Source organism: Cebus imitator, unplaced genomic scaffold, assembly GCF_001604975.1.
Source record: "Cebus imitator isolate Cc_AM_T3 unplaced genomic scaffold, Cebus_imitator-1.0 Scaffold116, whole genome shotgun sequence".
NCBI classification, from domain to species: domain Eukaryota; kingdom Metazoa; phylum Chordata; class Mammalia; order Primates; family Cebidae; genus Cebus; species Cebus imitator.
This window is the reverse complement of record NW_016107431.1, coordinates 5,699,569-5,724,775: the sequence shown is the minus strand read 5'-3', so window position 1 is coordinate 5,724,775 and position 25,207 is coordinate 5,699,569.

Genomic DNA, 25,207 nt, shown 5'->3' with positions numbered 1-25,207 from the left:
GGAAGAAAATGCTTGAGGTAATGGATACAACATTTACCCTGATATGATAATTACATGCTGTATGCCTATATCAAAATATTTAATGTACCCCATAAATATATACAGCTACTATGTACCCACAAAACTAAAAGCTAAAAAACAAAAAATAAAAATATTTATTTTAATCATGTATTGATAGAGTTGGTAAGGGGGGGCTATATCAATTCCTTTTCCATCTAAGGACATTGCTGTGGGCAACTCAAATCCAATGCCATAAAGGTATTTATCTATTAAAGTTCCCAGCTTGTTTAAAAGACAGGAACTCAGTCATAAAATCCTTCACTAAGTACTGCCAGAAAATGGCAATGGCTAGCTGATGATGGACCAAGAGGGAAAACAAGAGAAGTCAAAGAGGTAGTTTGGAAGATGGTAGGTAGTGTGGTTCCAGAGAGCATCAAGCTTCAGAACAAGCAGAAACATGCATTCCTAAAACACATATTTATCAATTATCAGATGCCACGGAAGCACAGTGGTGGATAAGGCAGATATGACCTGGCCATAACAATTTAAAAATCAAGTGAAGCAGATTAAAAAGATAAGGACTTACCATAAAAGTGTAAAAATTCTAACAATAGGGAAGTTTAGGGTAGTATGTGCCCACTTGGCAGCCAAACTTGTTGCTTCCCTTATGAGACTCTCACAATCAGACTGCAGCTTACTTTTTGGCAACATCTCTATTGCTGCACAACACATGGAGAATAGTCCGCTGTATCCCAGCCTCACCAAGCCCTTTCAGTACCCCATGTCTTTACTGGAATGCCTGTCCACTTCCTCACGCCCCCAACCCTCACCTCCGCCAGACCCTCTGAGGTCATAGAAAAATAGAATAATAAACTCAGAAAGGCTCTTCAAGTTATCCATGCTAGTGTTTTACCTAAAACAGGAATAATTTCTTTGCAAAGGCCCTGGCAGATTATATAGCTTTTACTTGGATCCTTAAGGTGATGAAGTGTTCCCTTTTTTGAAAGGTAGATGAATCTATTTTTGGACAGATGTAACTCTTAGAAATTTCTTCGCTGTACTGCTAAAGCAAGATCTGTTTCCCTGTAGCTTCCATATGGTTTCCTTGAGTGATAAACAGACTGACTGTAATATATCTTTCCCCTGACAGCCCTCCAAGTATCTGAAGCATGTCCCTCCTACCCCTGTTTTCTTTTTCTAAGTTAAGCATCCCAGTTATTTCAATTATATCTCCTGACAAGATTGCCAGACCTCTTAATATTCTGGCTGCCCAATCAGAACAAAGCTGTTAAACTCTAGTTTGCTGGTGTCAATTTTAAAAAGTAATGTCCAGAAGGAATTTTGTATTTTACATGTAGTCTGATTGGAACAGATGACAGACAGTGAGATTAATTTTGTTAGATATTTTACCCTTGTTAATTGGACTCTTGGCCTAAATCGAACCAGTAATGAACTGTGGCTGTCTGGTATTTATCTAAATTGCTATCAAACCAGGTTTGGTCTATTCTGTTGCTGAAACAATTAATTTCATTTGATAAATTTCACCTTGTTAGTTTTGACCCATTCATTCATTTATTAATTCATTGTTTCAACAAATACTTTTTGATGTCAGCTGTGTGGCAGTCTTTGTTATACAGAGATTACCACACATGACAAGTTATTCCAAGTAGTTGAACAGCTTGAGGTCATTTCTAAGTGTAAATCTAACATTCAACATTGTTATTTCTGTATCACCTGCCATCTATAAATTTCATAAATATATCTTTATTTAATTAACAACAAAATTGATTAGTAAAAAATCAAGAACATATTCTTGTAATAAGCTGGTGATTTTGATTGATGATGATTCTAGATTTAAAAGCTTTTGGAGGCCAGGCACGGTGGCTCACACCTGTAATCCTGGCACTTTGGGAGGCCGAAGCGGGTGGATCATTAGGTCAAAAGATCGAAACCATCCTGGCCAACATGGTGAAACCCCGTCTCTACTGAAAATACAAAAATTAGCTGGGCGTGGTGGCGTGCGCCTGTAGTTCCAGCTACTTGGGAGGCTGAGGCGGGAGAATTGCTTGAACCTGGGAGGAGGAGGTTGCAGTGAGCAGAGATCGTGCCACTGCACTCCAGCCTGGCGCCTGGCAACAGAGTGAGACTCTGCCTCAAAAAAAAAAAAAAGTTTTTGTAGATAGAGAACATTTAACAGTCTGATTTATTAACTTTCTAGAAGAGAGTTAATATATAACTCAGAGTTTGATTGTCTTATATGCCATATTTCTCTTTTTGTCCCAGGGAAGATCACAGAATACCACCTTGCTTGTGGAATTATAGAATCCAAATCTGTAAGTTTTACAGGGAGTAATTTTTCAACACTTACTCTTAAGGAATTCATACTGATTCCTAATAATCATCATTTTCTTAGTCTAGATCCTACAAAGCCATCCATTTAATCATTTGTTTTAGAATGTTTCCTGCTTTCCTACATATTTCTTTTTCTTCTTAGTTTAAAACAAGGTTTAAACATCCCTTTTGATATTTTTAGGCTTTGTCGTGGTGTAGGGAACAAGGTTCTGCTCACTGTGAACTTTGCTCTGCAGCAGTAAAGCAATAACTGGCATCATTTCTGCTTTGTATTGTTTTATCACTTGTACATCATGTTTGTAGTCTGATGAATGAAGCCAATGCATATACATACTTTGTAAACTATAAAATTCTCCACACAGATATATACATATATATGTGTGTATATATATATATATATATATATATATATATAATTTCTGCCCCCACTTATTTCTCATTAATGTTAATTGTGATTATATTGTCAGAATTCGATTTTAGAGTAACATTTTTGTGAAAATTGTGCTGAAAATATATTTATTTATTTTTTAAAAGCACTAAGTATTCTTTTGTTCCTAATAACCAAATTCTATGTAATCTTTTCTGGTTGGGTTTTTTTTTTTTTTTCCAATATTTTTTTTTTTTTGTATTTAGAGCCAGATTTATCAGCTGCAGGCATCTCTTACTTTCCTGTGTCTACTTTTTCACAGTATAACTCTCAGGCCAAATGATAAAAAGGCAAATTCACAAAGGGACAAGTGAGTGTCCGTGTCAGTGCTTGGGTTCCATTCTCAGGGGAGCTAAAAATTCTATTTCATCAACAAAATGTAATTTAAAGGTATATATTACCAGCTTGTATCACTGCTAAAGCAGTGTTGTGTCACTGTAGAGCACATAGTCCCAAGAACATATTCTAAGGAAATACATAGTTATAGCTATGCTTCCTGCCAAGCAAGGAAAAACCCAGACTGGCTTAAATCTCCAGAAAAAAAACTTGTATCCCTCTTCCTTATCTCTTATACCTTTTCTTTTCTTCATCTTCTCTTTCTTTTTTCCCCAGGTCCTCCTCCTGCCTTCACAATTTCCTCCTCCTCCTCATTCTCCTTCTTCTCCTTCACCTTCCTGTCTTCTTCCTTATTCATTAATAATTAAGTATGCCAGTAGAGATGATATGTTATAAACAAATGGGATACTTTTAGCAGATGCCACACTATAGCCACAGCAGTGACATCTGGATCTTGTCAAGAGCCACAGTTGGCATCCCTAAAATTCACTTGCCTGGATTCCATTCTGAGGAGATTATGTCTATAAGAAAGTCTGGCCCAGTTCCTAAAATAGACAAAATCAAGGGTAGTTAGCATCTATCCCAGTTCATGTGAAAATTAGAAGTGTCTTTAGATACTTAGATGCATAGATACACAGCCTATGTTATTACAAACTTTCAAGGCAATTCTTATGTTCTTACATATTTATTTGCTCTTTGAATTATAAAACATATTTAAAGCAGATGGAGTTTGCTTATAAAGGAGCGATTATTGCTGATACCTGTTATTATACATCAGAGGAGTTATATTTCTATGTAATTTTTGCATGGACTAGGCATTTATGGTCTTGCTCTACATCTGTTTGACCATAACAATTCCAATTGATTCAACAGGGTCAGCAAATACAAAGCACATAAGCTAACACTCTTCCTTCTTGTACCCAGGGTAGACTGCTAATCAATTATGGCGTTTGTCTTGCTAAGCCAGGAAACAGCTTCAGAATCCTTCTCAAACAATATTTCAGGCAGTCGCTAATAATATGTCAGAGTTGGCTCTTGATGAGAAATACAGTTGCCATTCCGAAGTAAGGCCAAAGCCCCAAAAAACAGCCACATATAAAGGCCTCTGGGCAGTGGCATCAGAAGTATAAGTGTCACTGATGGAGTATGTAGTCATCCATGTCTGTTTATCTAAGATAGACAGAGATCCTAATTTCCCGGGAGCCAATAATTGAGAGTGGATAATTAAGGTTTGAACTTGAGGTAGATGCAAAATGGAAGTCAAAAAGACAACATACTTTGGGGCTATGTCCATAGATCTATAAATTGTTTATTTGGATAGCCATTACTCATATTCTTCTCATTCTGTAGAGTGATTTTTTAATGTTTCACAGTGATACCTAATTGTGACATCATGGGTGTTTCCTATGATTAGTGACCCAATGGAATAGTGAAAAGGAAAGTATTTGTTTCTGTACAACATAGAGGCATGAGCTCCTTCTTTTAACCCACTGATTCTCGCACTTTGATTTTGGGAAACTTATGGTCTTAAACCTTCTGAAGACCTCCCACAGGGCTTTTATTTACATGGCCATATCTATCAATATTTATCATATTTAAATTAAAATGGAAAAATGTTAAAATAGTTGTTGACAGTGAAAATAGTAAATGCCTATTCACTTAAATAATACTCTCACAGATTCCCTGAAAGATTTTGGGGACACCAGAGTTTCCTGATTGGTACTTTGAAAACTGCTGCTTTAAGCCATTCTGTGTTGACTGATGACTTGATGTAAGGTGAATGCAGAGAGTCTTTTGCTAGGGTTCTTCCTGGCATTGCCTCATTCACAAAATTTCAGACACACACACACACACACACACACACACACACACTGACACACATATGTATATATCACCTCAGATAATTCATTCAGTTAAATGTTTATTAAATCTATGTTCAGAATTTTTTATTGATATGGAACTATTCTATCAAGGACAAATATAAAATAATTAGGTGTAAAAAAATATAAGAAAGAAAAGAAAATCAAGATTAGGAAAAGAAACCATGCAGATATTCAGGCCATATAGTCCTATAAAGTTGGCTCATTCATTTTGCTAATGTATTTACTGAGTACCTGTTCTATACATAGAATATGCATGGATAACTACAGTTGCTCCAGCTGTTATTTCATTGAGATTACATTATATTATAGTAGTAAAATATGCACCCTCACTCATGGCTTTAGGCAAAACAAATGAACAAAAGCCAAAACCAACCAAACAAATGCCTTGGTTAAAAGATCGTTGACCAAAAAGTTAAATGAAGTACAGCTAGTGCTTGACTTACGACCACGATTGGTTCCAACAGACCGGTAGTAACACAATTTGGTCGTAAGTTGAGTAGGCTAGATGTACAGTACTGTGAAATGATGTTATAAAAATCTTTAAGTCATATTTTATCATAATTTTCTTTCATTATTGTTATATATCATAATTTTCTTTGTTCATTTTATGTCATTTGTATCATCTCTACACAATTTTGTTTATTTTTACATTCGTGAGGTTTAAGTAAAACACTGCATTACTAGTACAACTCGTTTAATATTTGCAAAACATACAAAATTACAAAATACAGGTGCATACAAAAATACAAAATACAGGTGTAAAAAAACCATGGGAAACATTTTCCCAATTGCAAAACATATCAAAATATATAAACATGTACGAAACATTTTATTGGCCGCTGGTGCTTGGCTGCGGATCGTTGATGTAGTCATCTGAGGCAGCAGTTGGGATTACCGGAGTTGGTTTTTTCATAAACATGGTGAGCTTTGTCTGAATTGTATGTTTCTTTTTTTCTTCATAAATTTCACGATACGGAGTGCACCATCTGTTCAATCCTTGCAAATCGTTCGATGTTTGGGTCCATTGCTTCGAAATGTATAAGAAGTTTATTGGGAGGGGTTTGATGAAAAATATCCAGGACACAAAACACAAATTGCTGTACCGAGTCTGGGATAACAGTTGAAATGGTGCACACAGAGATGGTAGTGGTGCCGGAAGCTGGTCCGCACTGTCGTACACCCAGCTGGGCAACGTTTGCGCTGCCAGACGCGGAGCAGTCATGGCTACCAATTGTGGTCATAAAGTCGAATGGTCGTAAGTTGCATAGGTCGTAAGTCGATTAATACCTGTACGCCAAGGAAGCAAAGATTTTTGGAGATCCAGAAAATAATTTTCTTGTAGTACAGTTCCTAATGGACTTTGTAAAGCTGTTTCTTATAAACTTCATTAATGAAAGTTAAAGAGGCATGAGGACAAAATACTGCTAAGAATATTATATCAATTAATTTTTGTGAAAACAAAAGTATAATCCATTATTGCCAATATTATCAGATTGTGATTCTAAAGTGAAACTACCTTTCTTTTTTACATCTAGGTTTTCACAGTATTAGCCCCTACTGGTCCATTAGAAATGTAGCACTGCTAACCTACAGTTAGTCTCAGGACTCCGCCTTATAGCAAGAGAGCAGAGAAATGTGGGGGAGAACAGATAATTTGATGAGGAGTAAATGCCTGATACAGCTGGTAGTTTGAAGTAGTAACTCTTTGATGATTTTTTTTTCCAGAATGGGGAAGAATGTTATGCGTTGTAGATGGAATTCTGTCCTTCCAAATGTATATGCTGAAGTCCTAACTCTACCTCAGAATGAAACTATATTTGTAGATAGGGTTTTAAATAGTAAGTAGGTTAAAATGAGGTCATTAGGGTATGCTAATCCAATATGACTGTTGTCCTTATAAAAAGATGTGCTTGAGAAACAGACACCTACAGAAAGAAGACCATGTGAAAATACAAGGAGAAGAAAGCTATCTACAAGCCAAGGAATGAGTAAGACCTCAGAAGAAAGCAAAGCCTGCCAACACCTGGATCTTGGATTCTAGCCTCCAGAATCATAAGAAAATAGATTTCTCTTGTTTAAGCCACTCAGTCTGTGGCAGTTGATTACAGCAGCCCTAGCTAACTCATACGATATGATTCTGTGATGAGAAGAAAGAACTGTTGAAGAGTGAGCAATCAAAGATACAAGGAAAAGGGAAAGGGAGGTGGGGAAATGTGGGGATCAGAACAAGAAAATATCAGATGGGGCAAAAAAATATGGGATAAAGTCATAGATAGGTGGTCTGTGTATTAGTCCGTTCCCGCATTGATATAAAGAACTACTTGAGACTGAGTAATTTATAAAGAAAAGAGATTTAATTGTCTCAGAGTTCTGCAGGCTGTACAGGAAACATGGTTTGGGAGGCCTCAAGAAACTTACAAGCATGGCAGAAGGTGAAGAGAAAAGAAGCACATCTTACATGGCTGAAGCAGGGGGAAGAGAGAGGGAAGTGGGAGGTGCTACAGACTTTTAAACTACCAGATCTCTTAAGAAATTACTACCACAAGAATAGTAAGGGAGAAATCTTCCCCCATGAGCCCATCACCTCCCACCAGACCCCACCTCCAATACTGAGGATTACAATTCAACATGAGATTTAGTCAGGAACACAAATCCAAACCCTATTATTCTACGCCAGGCCCCTCCCAAATCCCATCTCCTTCTCACATTGTGAAATACAATCCTCCCTTCTCAACACTCCCCCAAGTCTTAATTCATTTCAGCATTAACTCAAAAGTTCACAGTTCAAAGTCTCACCTGAGACAAGGCATTCCCTTCTGTCTATGATCCTGTAAAATTGCAAGCAAATTAGTTACCTCCAGGATACAATGGTAGTGCAGGCATTGGGCATTACACTCATTCCAAGAGGGAGAAATCAGCTAAAACAAAAGGGCAACAGGCCCCATGCAAGTTCAATATCAAGAAGGGCAGTCATTAAATATTAAAGCTCCAAAATAGTCTCCTTTGACTCCATATTTCACATCCAGGTTATATTGATGCAAGGCATGGAGTGACTCCCAAGGCCGTGGACATCTCTGCCCCTGTGACTTTGCTGGGTACAGCCTCCTCAGCTGCGTTCACAGGCTGGTGTTGAGTGCTTGTGGCTTTTTCAGGCACACATTGCAAGCTGTTGGTGTATCTACCATTCTGGGGTGTGGAGGATGGTGGCACTCTTCTCATAGCTCCACTAGGCAGTGCCCATTGGGCACTCTTGTGTGGGGGCTCTAACTCTACATTTCTCCCCTGCACTGCTGCAGTAGAGATTCTCCATGAGGATTCCACCCCTGCAGCAGACTTCTGCCTGGTTATCTAGGTGTTTTCCTACATCCCACGAAATCCAGGCAGAGGCTTCGAAGCCTCACCTCTTGCTCTCTGTGCACCCACAGGTTTAGAACCCACAGGCTTACCACATGGAAGCCACCAAGGCTTCCACCTTGCACTCTCTGAAGTAGCAGCCTGATCCATATCTGGGACAATTTTAGCCATGACTGGAGCTGGAGTGTCTGGGACACAGGAAGCAGTGTCCCAAAGTTGCTCAGGGCAGCAAGCCCTGGGCCTGGTTTATAAAACCATTCTTTTTTCCCCTAAGTCTCTGGGCCTGCGATGGGAGGGGCTGCTGTGAAGCTCTCTGAAATGCCTTCCAGGCCTTTTTCCCCATTGTCTTGGCTACTAATAATAGGTTCCTCTTTACTTTTTCAAATTTCTGCAGCCAGCTTGAATTACTCTTCTGAAAATCGGTTTTTGTTTTATGCAGTTGGCCACACTACAAGTTTTCCAAACGTTTATGCTCTGTTTCCCTTTTAAATATATGTTATAATTTCAGACCAACTCTTTGCTCATGAATATAAGCATATATGATTAGAAGCAGCCAGGATACTTCTTTAACACTTTACTGCTTATAATTTTTTTTTCTGTCAGATACCGTAAATCATCTGTCTCAAGTTCAAAGTTCCACAGATCCCTACAGCAAAGGCACAATGCCACCAGTCTTTGCTAAAGCATAGCAAGAGTAACCTTTATTCCACTTCTCAATAAGTTTCTTATCTCCATCTGAGACCACCTCAACCTGGACTTCATTATCACAACAATTTAACAAGTCTCTAGGAAGTTCTAAACTTTCCCTCATCTCCCTGTCTTCTTCTTCTGAGGTCTTCAGACTGTTCCAAAATTGCTTCCACATTTTCAGGTATCTTTATAGCAATGCCCCACTTCTTTGGTACCAATATTCTGTATTAGTCCATTCTTGGATTGCTATAAAGAACTACCTGCTACTGAGTAATTTATAAAGAAAAGAGCTTTAATAGGCTCAGAGTTCTGCAGGCTGTACATGAAGCATGTCTTGGGAGGTCTCAGGAAATTTGTAATCATGGTGGAAGGTGAAGAAGAAGGAGACATATTTTATATGGTCAGAGCAGTAGGAAGAAAGAGCAAAGGGGGAGGGGCTACACACTTTTAAACAACCAGGTCTTGTGAGAACTCACTCACTATCATGAGAATAGCAAGGGGAAAATCTGGCCCCATGATTAAATCACCTTCCACCAGGCCCCTACTCCAATACTGGGGATTACAGTTCCACATGAGATTTGGGTGGGGAGACGAATCCAAACCATATCAGTGTGGTAAGCTAAAACATAACACTAGGCTGGGCATGGTGGCTCACACCTGTAATTGCAGTACTTTGAGGGGCCAAGGCAGGTAGATTGCTCAAGCTCAGGAGTTTGAGACTAGCCTCAGCAACATGGCGAAATGTGTCTCTATACAAAATAAAAATATTAGCTGAGTGTGGTGTTGCATGCCTGTAGCCCCCACCACTTGGGAGGCTGTGGTGGGAGGATGGCTTGAACCCAGGTAGCGGAGGTTGTGGTGAGCCAAGAGTGTGCCACTGCACCCCAGCATGGGTAACAGAGCCAGACTCTGTCTCAAAAAAAAAAAAAAAAAAAAAAAAAAAAAAGGAAATAAAAGCACCAAAAGACATCTGTGTCAAATTCCTGAAACTTGTGATTATTACCTTATATAATAAAAAATCGGATAAAGTCAAGGCTCTGAGAAAAAATGTTTATCCTGGATTATCTGAATGGTTCCTAAACATAATCACATGTATGCTTATGAGAAAGGAGAGGCAGTTTTGAAACAGACACACAGAGGAGAGAGACAACGAAGAGGAGAAGGTGATGTGATGTTGCCTCAAGCCAGAGAACACTTGGCATCTCCAGAAGCTGAAAGAGGCAAGGAGAGAATAAACTTCTGTTGCTTTAAGCCACCAAATGTGTGGTCATCTGTTACAGCAGCCACAGAGAACTAATACAGATGGACTGAGCTTGGATGTCAGAAAATAAATTTCTTTCTTTGAGACATGGGGTAGAAACGTAAGGATGTTTATACACTGATTATCTTGGTGGTGGTGGTGGTGATAATGTAGGTAAAGTAATTACAGACTATTCATTTTATAAATAATAATGCATCAAGAACTTTTCTGATTTTTTATTTGTTACAAAACTCAGACTTTAGACCAAACCCCAAATAGAAAGACATTGTTTTCTTTAAAAAAAAGCTTTTGACCATTTATACCAGCCAGCTGTAAAGCTTCTTATTTTACATCTTTAAGCATTTAGTTATAAATAATGAATCACATATGTAATGACATAATGAACTTCTCAAGGTATGCATGTTTCATAAGTTAAGTCAGAAATTTTCAATTGCTTTTCCTGAAATGGAAACAACCTTATAACAAGATTACTTCTTTGCAATACTGTAACAGTATAATATTCTAGATTGTGATATACTGCAACATATTAAAGCCTAATGGATTTTCCTCACAAAAAACCTGTAATACTGCTATGATAGAGTACTCCTTCAGAACTTGGTAAATAAGTTGCTTTTCTAAAATCTTGTATTTGTCATAGTACTTATTCTGTCAGGTGGGGGGACATTTCCATGATGTTCATTGTTAACAGAAGGATGAATTAGTTTTACAGCATGAATTGGCATTCCATGAAATTCATTCATAAATTAATTGCTTACTGGGGATTTGCATCATTATAACTGAGAAACAGGAGTCACATCTGTGCTCTTTTGCGGTATGAGACAATCGTTTTTCAAACAAATGATACATGCAACAATAGATAGGAATATGGTGGGAAAAAGATTCAGTGGATCTGTTTGAACCTGTGATTCCAACACTATAGGAAGGATTGAGATTCAAGTCTGTAACTGTACCAGGAAAAGTCATAATAAAGGTATAGGGGTTTGATACATTTGATTTCTGTCTATAACAGCTTTCTTTGAATAATTTGGTAGGAAAAAACAGCATAAAGTAAAAACATATCTTCAGAAGTCTTAGAAGCATTACTAATTATTTATGAGATTCATTTCAGAAATTTGATACCTTAACATCTTAAAAAGGAAGGTCAGGTACAGTGGCTCAGACCTATAATCCCAGCACTTTGGGAGACCGAGTAGTGAAGACTGCTTGAGGCCAGGAGTTCAAGACAAGTCTGGGCCACATAGTGAGACCCCCATCTTTAAAAAAAAAAAACCCAAAAACCTATCTGGATATGGTGGTAGTCCTTGCTACAGGAGGCTGAGGTGGCAGGGTTGCTTGAGCCCAAGGGTTCAAGCCTCCAGTGAGCCATGATCACCCCACTCTGTGTGACAGAGCAAGACCTTGTCTTTAGAGAGAGTGACAGAGAAAGAGAGAAATACTCAACAGGCAGCATGAAATCATGTTCTAAATCCATACTTTTATTTTTTTCCTGAAGAGATTTGTTCAACAACATATGAACCACATAATGGAAACTGACAGTGTGCATGTGTGTTTGTGTCTATGTGTTGGGGAGGGGCTAGGTATGCAGGAGAACCAACCACCAGGGGAATCTCATAGCACTTCTTGAATTCCAAAGGTTCTTTGCCTCTAGTATATGACATCCTTCACTTTCTTTCCCTTCTCTCTACAACCACCAGCAACTTGACTTACACATTACATGGTTTTAGGTACAATGTCATTATTTTTTTTTCTTCTGAGATGGAGTCTTGCTCTGTCACAAGGCTGGAGTTCAGTGGTGCGATCTTGGCTCACTGCAACCTCTGCCTCCTGGGTTCAAGCGATTCTCCTGCCTCAACCTCCCACGTAGCTGGGACTACAGGCACACACCACCACACCCAGCTAATTTTTATATTGTTGGTAGAGGTGGGGTTTCACCATGTTGTCCAGGATGGTCTCGATCTCTTGACCTTGTGATCTGCCCGCCATGGCCTCCCAAAGTGCTGGTTGCCCAGGCTAGAGTGCAATGGCATGATCTCTGCTCACCTCAACCTTCACCTGCTGGGTTCAAGCTATTCTCCTGCCTTAGCCTCCCGAGTAGCTGGGATTACAGGCATGGGCCACCATGACCATCTAATTTTGTATTTTTAGTAGAGATGGGATTTCTCCATGTTGATCAGGCTGGTGTTGAACTCCCAGTCTCAAGTGATCCACCCACCTTGGTCTCCCAAAGTGCTGGGATTACAGGTGTGAGCCACTGCACCTGGCCAATGTCATTAATTTTTATACCAGCAGATATACATAGCACAGTGCCTTGAGGTGAAATACTAAATTGCCACTTTATACATGGATTATTACAATTGTTATTTAACTGTTTTGCTGATTCCAGTTTACATTTTATAAGGTAGTTATATTAAAACCGTAATTATATTGAGTGTAATTAAAGTGATGCCATTTGTACTGTTAAAATCATTTAAAATGTTTTGTGTGTTTTAAAATGTTAATGACTCTTAGTGGTCAAATAAATGAAGTATAGACTCCTAAAAATCTCCTGAAATAGCCAAACCCAATCCATCCCCAAATTAGTGTCCCAATTGTAGCCTAATCTCCTCAGCACCCTTCATGATGGCTGGCATTCAGCCATATGCCACAGTATTTTGTTGCTCTTCTGGAAATGTGCCAGATCCTTTCAGGGCTCTGCATATTTTCGATGGATGTTTTACCTTTCCAAAATACCCTTTCCTTCTTCTTCAATCCTGGCAAAGTTAGTTTCTTCCTTCTCTTTTTTCACTAGACTTTATCTACTCTCCTCTTAAACAATGTAAGGACCTTAGAAAATGTTAACCTTTTTACTTAAATAACTTTTACACTTTTTTCCATTTTTTTTACTCCCCAGTTTCATTAAAAATTTATCCAAAGTTTAACATCTTTTTTCCTCAGTTTTATCTTTTATCTACTGTTTCTTTCTTTCTTGGTTCTATTTTTTTCATTGTAAAAAAACAAAGTGGACTTGTTAGTAGATTTTTCTGCAAAAGGCTATTAGTAATAAAACTATTACGGTCTCTATTTGTCCAGCATCAAATCTACCAGATTGGCTAAAATTAAAAAGGCTGACAGTAACAAGTATTGATGAGTATGTGAAACACTGCTGGTGGAAGTATAAGTACGTACAAAAATTTGGAAACATTATTTGGTATTATCAATTAATGCGGAACATAATGAACATCTTATACTCCAAGGTAAAATCCAACATAAATGCATACGTATTGTGGTATAGTGAATAATTGTCCCTCAAAGATGTCCATATCCTAATACTCAGAACCTGTAAGTGTTACCTTATATGACAAAAGAAAATTTGCAGGTGTGATTAACTTAAAGATATTGAGATGGAGAGATTATTCTCGATTATCTGAGTGGTCTCAATGTAATCACAGTGGTCCTTATAAAACAGATGCAGGAGAAGTCAGAGAGAAAGCAATTGATGACTAAAGCGAGCAGAGCACAGAATGATGTGATGCGGCCACATGTCAGTGAATACTAACAGCCTCTAAAAGCTGGAAGGGTCAAGGAACAGACTCTTCTTGGAGACTCCAAAAGAAATTAGCCCTGCTGACACCCCTATTTTATTCTCATGAACTCCATTTCAGGCTCTGATCTCCAGAATTGTGAGCGTGGGAACTTTATTTGCTTTCATTAATTGTAGGTCCCTACACCTAGACAGTGTAAGTGCTCAATAAGAATTGTTGAACAACAACAAACTGTGAATTAATGAATGAGTGCAAATATCTTTATTTCACTCTATTTTGATGGATAAATCGGCGTAGTACAGAACTCTAGATTGATGGCTATTTTTTTTTTGGCACTTTGGAGAGGCTTCTGGCTTTTCTTTTATTATTATTTTTCCAACCATTATTTCTTTGAATACTATGTCTCCTTCATTTTCTCAATTCTTTCTTTTTGCAACTGTAACTGGACTTTTCTAGCCATGATGTCTTTAAATCTGTCCTTCATTGTATCCATCTCTTTAGTTCCTCATGTTGCTCACTGTAAATGAACTGGATGTGATCTGGACAAAATATTCAGTTTTGTTTAACTCATCCACACAAAGTGCACAAGTCACAAGCGTGAATCTCAACAAACTATTACAAAGTGAATGCAGGCTGTAACTACTATCTAGCTAAATAAATAAAATTCTGTCAATGCTGAAAACTCCCTCATGCCCTTGTCCAATCACTATGATTTTCTTCCTACCTAGAGGTAATCATTCCTTTAATATTTCAGCTAGTGGAATCTACAAGCAATGTCAGTGGATCTACTGACAACAGATGCTATTGTTTTCATCTGCAAATATCCTAATTTGAGTTTATTCCTAAAAGACATTTTCATTGACTATAAAATTTTAGGTTGGCAGTTATTTTCTTTTGGTACTTTGAAAATACGCTTCAGTGCCTTCTGGCTTTGTAATTTTTATTGAAAAGGCATTTATGAATCTGATTGTAATTCCCATCCAAGTAGTTTATTTTCCTTTCCTATAGATGGTCTTATGAGGTTATCATTTTTCTTTTCTTTTTTTTTTTAATATTGATTTCTCTGTAATGTGCCTACATGTAGCTTTCTTTGTATAAAACCTTTGTGGAGTTCCTAATGCTATCTGAATCTGTAGCTTAATCTCTTTTGCCAGTTGTGAAAAATCCATAGCCATACTTTCTTCAGCTATCTTTCTGCTCCATTTTTCCCTCCACTTCTTCTGGGACTCCACTTACACATTTATTGGAAATTTTCACTGTAACCCCAATGTCTCTCCTATGCAATATTCTCTATTTTTCCATATTTTTGTCTCTCTATACTTCATCCTGGATATTTTCTTCTGACCAGTTTACCAGGTGATTTTTTTTTCATCTATGATGAATTCACTGTTTACCCATATATTGAGTTTTTGATTTCAGTAATTGCATTTTTTCATATCTAGAATTTTCATTTGATTGTTCTTTACATTTTTAGCTGTCTACCAATGTTTTAAATTATGTCTTTTATTTCCTTGACTATATTAAAATCTATTTCTAATAACAGTATAATTTCAATTTTTTCTTGTCTGTTTCTGACATCTGTTTTTCTCTTGGTTATGATCATGTTGTCTGGTTTCCTTGTTATTTTAATTATTTTTAAGTGTAAACTACCTATTTTATACAAAGTAGTAGAGATAATTTAGGTGTGTATTATCTTCCACCAAAGAAGATTTACATATATTATTTTTTCTAATACGTGGCTAGATATTCCAGATCACCTTGATATAATCAAGGCTTACAAAAGCCCATGGTCCTAGGCAGGCAATGAACTCCAAGTTTTGTTCCCTTGGCATCATAAATCTGTTCAAAGTTTTGCAAAGCTCCTGATTCTCTCAGGTACCTCTTCTGGTATGAGCATATACATACATACATATATATATATGTATATATATATGTATATATACATATGGCACCAGTTTCAGAACTTTCTGTCTTTTTCATTTTTTCCCTTAAATATCTTGATCTTCTAATTCACCCTTGCTTTTTTAATGTTCAAATGACATAAAACAGATTTTTAAAAAATATTTGCCAGCATTAATAGATGCTCTTAGCCTGAGGCTTGATCTAATTTACCTTGTTTGTAATTACTGTAAGTCAGGAGCAATTACAAGATATTCACAGCTATTAAGTTCTCTTCTATTCTTTTAAAAATTTTCTTCATTTTTAAAAATAGATTCTTCTTTTATCATGTCTTGGTTTCTTTCATATGTCTCCTATCTTTATTCTAAAGATATTTTATACTGTCTGGTCAATATTTATGTTATTGGAGTTTAGAGGATATAATTCTACTGTTTATTGTGGGTTTTTAAAAAGGGAGCTCTAAGTGGACATATTAGATTTATTCCTAATTTTGTATGATCTTAAGCAATTTGCTTACATTTTTTAAGTCTTACTTTTCCTCATCTCTCAGAAATGGAAATTATGTTAAATATAATTTCCATAGTTAACTGTGCAACATAGTTTTTTTACTTGTTGTTTTAATATAAATGGTGAAGAATCTTTGATTAATTTTTTCTACCAGAAAATGAATTAAAATATAAATGTCTTATAGGATATACAATTTGGTACTTTGGAGCTCTCTGTAATCACAGTGATTCATTATGGTATTACCTTGACAGACAGTACTCCCATCTCTGCTGATAGAAAAACATGGGGATTTCTGCTTCCAGCAATATAAAAAACTAGATCACCTACTGTGAAATGTGCTATATATAATTCAATAAACTATTTAAATCACAAGAGAATTCCCTATTGTCTGAAAATGTAAAAAAATGTAGGAATTTGGTATGAAAAGCCAACACCAGACTTGTGACTGCATGACAGCATTTTATGATGCCAAGAAAGTTGTGTTTTCATGATTCAGTAATACCTTGTGCCTACCCAAGGTGATCTATATAGTCAGTTCCTTCAAAGGGATATTTTCACAATAAAAAGACAAACCAGGAAAAAAGATGTCTACCCACCAGCAAAGACACATGGCAAGTTTACTTGTTTGTTCTTGGCTCCAACTCTAGGTAGGACAAATATGATGTAGGAGTTCCTAAATATAGCCCTGGCCTCATAGGGAATTGATATTTGGATTTATATACTCAGAAACCTAAAAATTAATTTACTGTGGCCATGAGCATTTGGGAGAAGAGAATAAAATTATTCTCTAGAAATATCTACATTCAACTCAGACTCCTTCAATATTTCCATAAATATAGATTAACTGAGCTCTAAATCCAAAGCTATGAAACTGATGAAACAAGACATCATGAGTGAGAAGCAGGATGAACTAGTTCAACCATTGTGGAAGACAGTGTGGTGATTCCTCAAGGACCTAGAAATAGAAATTCCATTTGATCTAGCAACCCCATTGTTGGATATATACTCAAAGGATTACAAATCATTCTTTTATAAAGACACATGCACACGTATGTTCATAGCAGCACTGTTTACAATAGCAAAGACCTGGAACCAACCTAAATGCCCATCAATGATAGACTGAACAAGGAAAATGTGGCACATATACACCATGGAATACTATGCAGCCATAAAAAATGATGAGTTTGTGTCCTTTGTAGGTATATGGATGAATCTGGAAACCATAATTCTCAGCAAACTGACACAAGAAGAGAAAACCAAACACCGAATGTTCTCACTCATAGGCGAGTCATGAACAATGAGAACACATGGACACAGGGAGGGGAGAATTACACACTAAGGTCTGTTGTGGGAGGTCAAGGGAGAGACAGCAGGAGGTGGGGATATTGGGGAGGGATAACATGGGGGAGAAATGCCAGATGTAGGTGACGGGGGGATGGAGGCAGCAAACCACATTGCCACGTGTGTACCTATGCAACAATCCTGCATGTTCTGCACATGTACCCCATAACCTTAAGTACAATAAAAAAAAAAAGAAAGAAAGAAAAAGAAAAACAAATAGCAGAATCAGAAATGCTTCATGGCATTATTGTTTGCTTTACTTTGTGTTGTTTTTTAAAGATGAAATAGACTGAAGCACGATTGCACATCAAGAGGGGGACAGACTTGAGAAGGAAGAGCCTGGAGACTAGTTGGTGGGAATCCTGGAGTAGACCAGAAGAGAGATCAGGAGCAGAAATTGAAGAGATGACCCATTCTTCCCCTGAGGAAGGGAAGCTGATGTTGAAATGTTAAATTAAAAATGGACAAGAACTTGAAACATTCTTGGCCCAATTTTCTATTTATTTATTACTTTTTAACTTTTATTTTAGGTTTGGGGGTACATGCAAAGGTTTGTCAAATAGGTAAACCAGTGTCACAGGGTTTGTTGTACATATTATTTCATCACCAAGCTATTAAGCCCAGTACCTGATAATTATCTTTTCTGCTCCTCTCCCTTTTCCCACACTTCTCCCTTCTGTTAGACCCCAGTATCTGTTTCTTCTTTGTGTTCGTAAGTTCTTATCATTTAGCTCCCACTTATAAGTGAGAACATGAGGTATTTGGCTTCCTGTTCCTGTGTTAGTTTGCTAAGAATAATATCCTCCAGCTCCATTCAAGTTCCTGAAAAAGACACAATATCATTCTTTTCCATGACTGCATAGTATTCTATCATGTACATGTACCACCTTTTCTTTATCTAATCTGTCATTGTTGGGCACTTAAGTTGATACCATGTCTTTGCTATTGTGAATAGTGCTGCAGTGAGCATTTGTGTACATGTATCTTTATGGCAGAATAACTTATTACTTATCTGGATATATACCCAGTAATGGGATTGCTGGGACAAATGATAGTTCTGCTTTCTCAATGTATTAGTCAGTGTGAAGGAAGTGAGAGTGGGTAGTTTAATTGGAAGCTTGAAGACATGGGTAAAAGTTTACATTCTGTATGGATAACGTAAAAGAGATAAGAAAGGAACCTCAGAAAGGAATTCTTTATTTTGCATGGAGACTCAAAGGAAGATTAAACAAGAAAAAGTAGGACAATTGATCAGAGCTAAGAGTACAAGTAGGGACATGAGAATTTGATTGTGAGGTTGTGTGGCATTTTGTGTCAACCCTGGAAAGATGGAGAAGCTGTAAAATTCACAGCTACAACTAAAGGCACATTTAGAGCAAGAGCAAATATGTAACTGAAACTTATGCCAAGAAAACGATGAAATTTCTTTCAATATTCAGAGTTTATGAAAGAACAAATTGTGCATGAGAATTCTGAAAGCTTTTGTTGAGGTTTAAATGACTAAAAATTTTAAAGTTTTCATGCCAGAAAGAATAAACATTAGCTATCAAAAAATTCACTCATATGGATAAACACTGAGCAAATGAACTTCTGCTGAATTTCTTTAGTTATTACCTGATTAAATTGATTGGCAAAAAATTTAAATTGTTTTTCTTTTCCTCTAAATCTATATGTCAAAGTAGAAAACCAAAAACAATCAACCTGAAAACTCTTTTAAGCAAAATATTCAGAAATTCGTTAGGTGCTATGCATGTTAAATTTGAGATCCTGACAGCCAAAGAACAAGTGCATGTATATATTTTAAGTGGTTTTCTACATCATTATTTCAATGGCACTGGAATCATTCACTGTGTTAGCTGTTCTAATCATTTATTGATCTTCTGGTAACCAGCATAGCAACTGCAACAAAGCCCTACCATGTTTCTCTCCAGAATCGTTGCGCACCACCATAGCACCTGCTGTGAAGAAAATTAAGTATGGATGAGCAATCCTTGTTGATTTCACTCCCAGCCATGGAAAAAAAAATTCTTTGGTTCAGGAGATCCTGAAACAAGAGAGAAAATAAGGAGAAATAATGGGTATCTGAAATAATAAAAAATGAATTGGAAAAAGTAAACAAGAAAAAGTTTTTTAAAATGGTAAAATTCAGAGACTATGAGAAGAAAGTCTCTAAAAATGGTTGAGGGAATGAGGCTTGGAAAGTATCCCGAGTCAAAGGAAACAGGAGTGGATCTGATTCCACTGCTCTTGGCATATCTCTTACAGCTCTTTGGCAAGCAACACTTCTCTGGAGACTGCTAACTGCTTAGTACCCCTCAGGGGGAGTTTATAAAGAATATTAGATAATATAGAAGCTCGTTTAACTTAGTTGCTGCATTTAGTTTTGGTACTGAGGATTTCATAGGTTGCCAATATTTTTCTTTTTGTTATTTTATTATTGTGGTGTTTGTTTGAAAGACTGAACATTAGAATAAAGTATATCTTAGACCTGACTAAAATCTTATTGGGGCCAAGAGATTTGGTGAGATTTCTTTCACCAAAAATCTGTCAGACTGTGCAACTCAATTCTAGGAAGCTCAAGAAAGCTGCTAGTTTCAACTCATCCAGTTGCCAGATGCTAATCTCTTGATAGAATGCTGCTTCAGCATTCATTCATCTATTGCTTCCTTTGGTTTCTGCCTTAGAAAATGGCAGCACCAAAAAGCAGAGAAACTGAGAATCGAACAGAAACATATTCATTGAGAATATAGTTAAAGGAAATAAGTTTTTTATTTATGAATGCAGCTACTATTTCTTACAAGATGATAGTGACATAAAATAAAAACGACTCTGAAAAGAATGTAAAATAAGCATCCTGGTGTTTAAACTCACATCATAAATTCCATGGATTTTATTTTATAGTAAATCCCTTAGGTCCTTATTCAGAGGCTACTCACTGTGTTTTATATAAAATTCCTACATGCCTAATTATGGACTTTTTCAGCTTACTGATGGTATATGGAACGTGTATATCTAGGCAATCCTGAGAAATCCACTAGAGTATAAACTCCATGAGAGCAGAGACCATATTTATGTTATACTATTTTTGATTTCCGGTGTTTAGCACATTCCTGCTGTATAGTAGCTGGACAAGAAAAATTTAACAAATAAATGAATGATAATTAATTGGAGGTAATCAGGGAATCTAGATCTGTCTTAATGAACCTGGTGTGAGATATGTCTTCTGAAGCCTGAAAAATAAAAGTGGTGATGTTAACAGAGTTGCCTTTTAGAGATAGTTGGAATGGAAAATATTTATTTTTTCTGAGGTCTGCCAGTTCTGTCTTGAATGACCTAAACTATGAAATTCATACCTGATAATATTGGCAGCTATTTAGATCAAACCAAACTTAGCCATATTCAAAACATTGATCTTTCAGAGAAAGTTGCTGCCCTTTTATTGACCTCTTAAATCAAGCTCTTTTTTTTTTTTTGGAGACGGAGTTTCACTCTCGTTACCTAGACTGCAGTGCAATGGCATGATCTCGGATCACTGCAACCTCTGCCTCCCAGGTTGAGGAATTCTCCTCCCTCAGCTCCTGTGTAGCTGGGATTACAGGCGCATGCCACCACACCCAGCTATTTTTGTATTTTTAGTAGAGACGGGGTTTCACCATGTTGGTCAGGCTGGTCTCGAACTCCTGACCTTATGATCCACGTGCCTCGGCCTCCCAAAGTGCTGCGATTACAGGCGTGAGCCACTATGCCCGGCCCCAAACTTATTTTTATGTGTCCTACATGTTTAAAACACAGTCTGCATCAAACTTAACTCTAAATTACGATGCATCTGAACCTAAATAGTGTCTGAACCAAAAACTTTTGATCAAAATAACAGTGCACTTATTGGCTTAATTCAACATAGGGGAGCGGATGTTTCAGAACGCTGGAAGTTATTCCCATGATAGCAATAATCCTTAAGTAGTGTAGATTCTTATGCTTCTATGTTTGAAGAAAGGTAATGAATATAAAAGAAACTGAAACACTGGAGTTCTACTTCATTAAAGTGTGGTTTAACATGAGGTGAAAGCTGTTCGAATATTCTTATTATCATGTGTTATGAACAGAGTATACCAGGGAACAATTTATTCATCTAGAATGAGAATGCTAACTGTAAACCCACTGGTTAAATGCACAGACTCTGAAGCAGAGTAGGATGCTTAAATCTAGGTTGTGCCACTTACCAGCTATGTGACCTTGGTGATACTTCATCATTTTGGGCCTCAGATTCCTCATTTGTGAAGTGATGATAATAATATTACCTATTTAACAGGCATGGTTGTGAAGATTCAATTAATTAATATGAAGTTCATAGAAAGTGCCTAGAATATAATAAGTGCTAAGTAAGTGTTTGGTCACACATTCTTTCTCATAAAGTGACACAAACCTTTAATCATTCTTTGGAGAAATTTATGTGAAAAGGAAGAGCAGCATGTAGTCATAACATTAATTCATCAATGCATTGGCTGTATCTCTGTGCAATTAGGCAATTGTTAAACAGCTAGTCCCCTCCCAAGGTGATTTCACTTCAGTGGGCCTAGGAAGGGTTTAATGCTGACTTCTTTCCCTTTATGAGCAGAGTTGTGGGTTCTTTGGATACCAAATCCTTGGTGTAGCTCACTTGGCTTAGATTAATGTACTCTGTTCAACCAGTCACATCTTCCTCACCCCCAGGATACCATGGCCTCTCTCATTCTTGCCACCACCAAAGCAGCCTGCCAGCTTGTACTTGCCCCTCAAAGTTTCCAGGCAAGAGTCAGAGAAAAGCTCCTGGATCAGGCACTTATATGGTGCAAACCCTCTCTCTCCCTTGGCTTACAGCACCCCAGCAACTCTCCCCAAAGATATCCTCCTCCCAAATCCTTTCTCCAGTCCTATTATTAACCCCTTATTACTCGCTATATGGGTTTTGGGGTTGTCTAACTGTTCTCAACCATACCACTCTGAAAATGTTTAAGTACTACTGGATGTTGTCCCTTAACTCATTTGAATACATAGTAAAACCCCGTCTCTATTAAAAACACAAACATTAGCTGCGCTTGGTGACACGTACCTCTTGTTCCAGCTATTTGGGATGCTGAGGCAGGAGAATCATTTGAACCCAGGAGGTGGAGGTTGCAGTGAGCTGAGATTGTGCCACTACACTCCAGCCTTGGCAACAGAGCAAGACTCCATCTCAAAAAAAGAAAAAATGTGATGTTCACATACCTTGGTTCCGCAGTTAAAATTTCTTGTTTTTCCTGTTATAGAAGCAATAGCTTAGTTCTATAATGACATTAATGATATTTTTTTTAAAAAAAGGTTTTCATCCAGACTTTCTGTTTCCTTTGAAGTGTTCTGTTTCCTATTTTTCTCTGCCCTTTATCCTTCATCCTAGACCCCCTTTTGAAGAATATGGTGGTCCTTGATTGCCCTCATTTCAAAAGAGAGGAACTGAACACTGACCAGAAGCTCTCTCTGCATGTATTGGTTGGACCGTACACTGTGGCCTCTCCACAGGATAATCTAGCTGGCATTTCTACTGTGGAACACTAGCAAAAATGGATTTGTTAGGTCTTTCATCCAGGGGTGGTTATTTTGAAGTATGGGTGGTAGACAGGATCTGGGTTGCTAGTTTTCTAAGCCAAGGTGAAGGAGACAAGGGTTTCATCATTCATAATGTAGACTTTGCTGATTCTCCTGTTTCAAGTATTGCATCTCACTCTTGCCCTCAGCTGTGACGTTATCTCTAAATCTCGAACCTCTGTGGGCCAGATCTTTGGATTATCCTGGTTCTGTCTTGTCTTGTTCCAGCATTCAGTGGATCTGTGTGTATGATGAGTGGGGAAGGGGATAAGACACTTTCATTCAGTCTTCCTGTGAATAATGCCATTTATACCTCCACTAATAGAGATACTTGACTCTCCATCACTAAGCCCTTCTGCAGGTTTACAAACGTTGTTTGTCAGATGAGGCTCCACCCACCCTCCTAACTGAAGACAAAGCGTATACACTCTTGGGAGTTCTAGGGCCCCACCCCCTGCCTGTTCCTCCCCATACTACCACAGCTGAGGCTCTCTAGAAAGCGCCATCTCCCAGCAGGAGGCCAATCAGCACAAAAATAGTGCATTAAACCACCGAAGCTAAGAAAGCTCACAGGATCCATTTCACACCCTTGCTGCTTACACTGGAACAGGTGCTGGTATCCATGACTGAGAGAGACCCACAGATGGTTCATATCACAGGATTCTGTGCAGACAACCCCCGTTACTCACCTGGAGCCTGGTAGACTTGCTAAGTGGCTAGATCCAGAAGAGAGATAACAATCACTGCAGATCAGCTTTCAGGAAGCCACAGGTACAGAAGAATGGGGAGAGTACTACATCAGGACAACATCTTATGGGACAAAAGAGTCTGAACAACAGCCTTCAGCCCTAGACCTTCCCTCTGACAGAGCCTGCCCAAAGGAGAAGAAACCAGAAAATCAATTCTGGTAATATGGCAAGACAAGGTTCCTTAGTATCCTCCAAAAATCACACTAGCTCACCAGCAGTAGATCCGAATGAAGAACAAATCCCTGATTTATATGAAAAAGAACTCAGGAGGTTAGTTATTAAGCCAATCAGGGAGGCATCAGAGAAAGGTGAAGCTCAGTGTAAGAAAATAAAAAAAATAATACAAGAAGTAAGGAGGAATATTCAATGAAATAGCATATGAAAGAAACAATAAAGACTTCAGGAAACAATGAACACATTTATAGAAATGCAAAATGCTCTGGAAAGTCTTAGCAATAGAATTGAACCAGCAGAAGAAAGGAATTCAGAGCTTGAAAATATGGCCTTTGAATTAACCCAATCCAACAAAGACAAAGAAAAAAATAAGAAAATATGAACAAAGCCTCCCAGAAGCCTGAGATTATGTTAAACAACCAAACCTAAGAATAATTGGCATTCCTGAAGAAGAAGAGAGATCTACAAGTTTGGGGAACATATTTGGGGGAATAATTGAGGGAAACTTCCCTGGCCATGCTAGAGACCTAGACATCCAAATATAAGAAGCATAAAGAACATCAAGAAAATTTATCTCAAAAACACTATTGCCTAAGCACATTGTCATTATGTTATCTAAAGTTAAGATGAAGAAAAGAATCTTAAGAGCTGTGAGACAAAAGCACCACATAAGCTATAAAGGAAAACCTATCAGATTAACAGAAGGTTTCTCAGCAGAAACTTTACAAGCTAGAAAAGATTGGGGCCCTATCCTCAGCCTCCTGAAACAAAACAATTATCAGCCAAGAATTTTGTATCCAGTTAAACTAAACTTCGTATATGAAGGAAAGATACAGTCATTTTCAGATTAAAAATGCTCAGAGAATTGGTCACTACCAAGCCACCACTACAAGAACAGCTGAAAGGAACTCTAAATCTTGGAACAAATTCTGGAAAGACATCAGAACAAAATCTCTTTAAAGCGTAAATCTCACAGGACCTATAAAACAAAAATACAATTTAAAAAACAAAAGCAAAAAGCCAAAAACAAGGTGTGCAGGCAACAAATAGCACAGTGAATAGAATGGCACCTCACATCTCAATACTAATGTTGAATGTAAATGACCTAAATG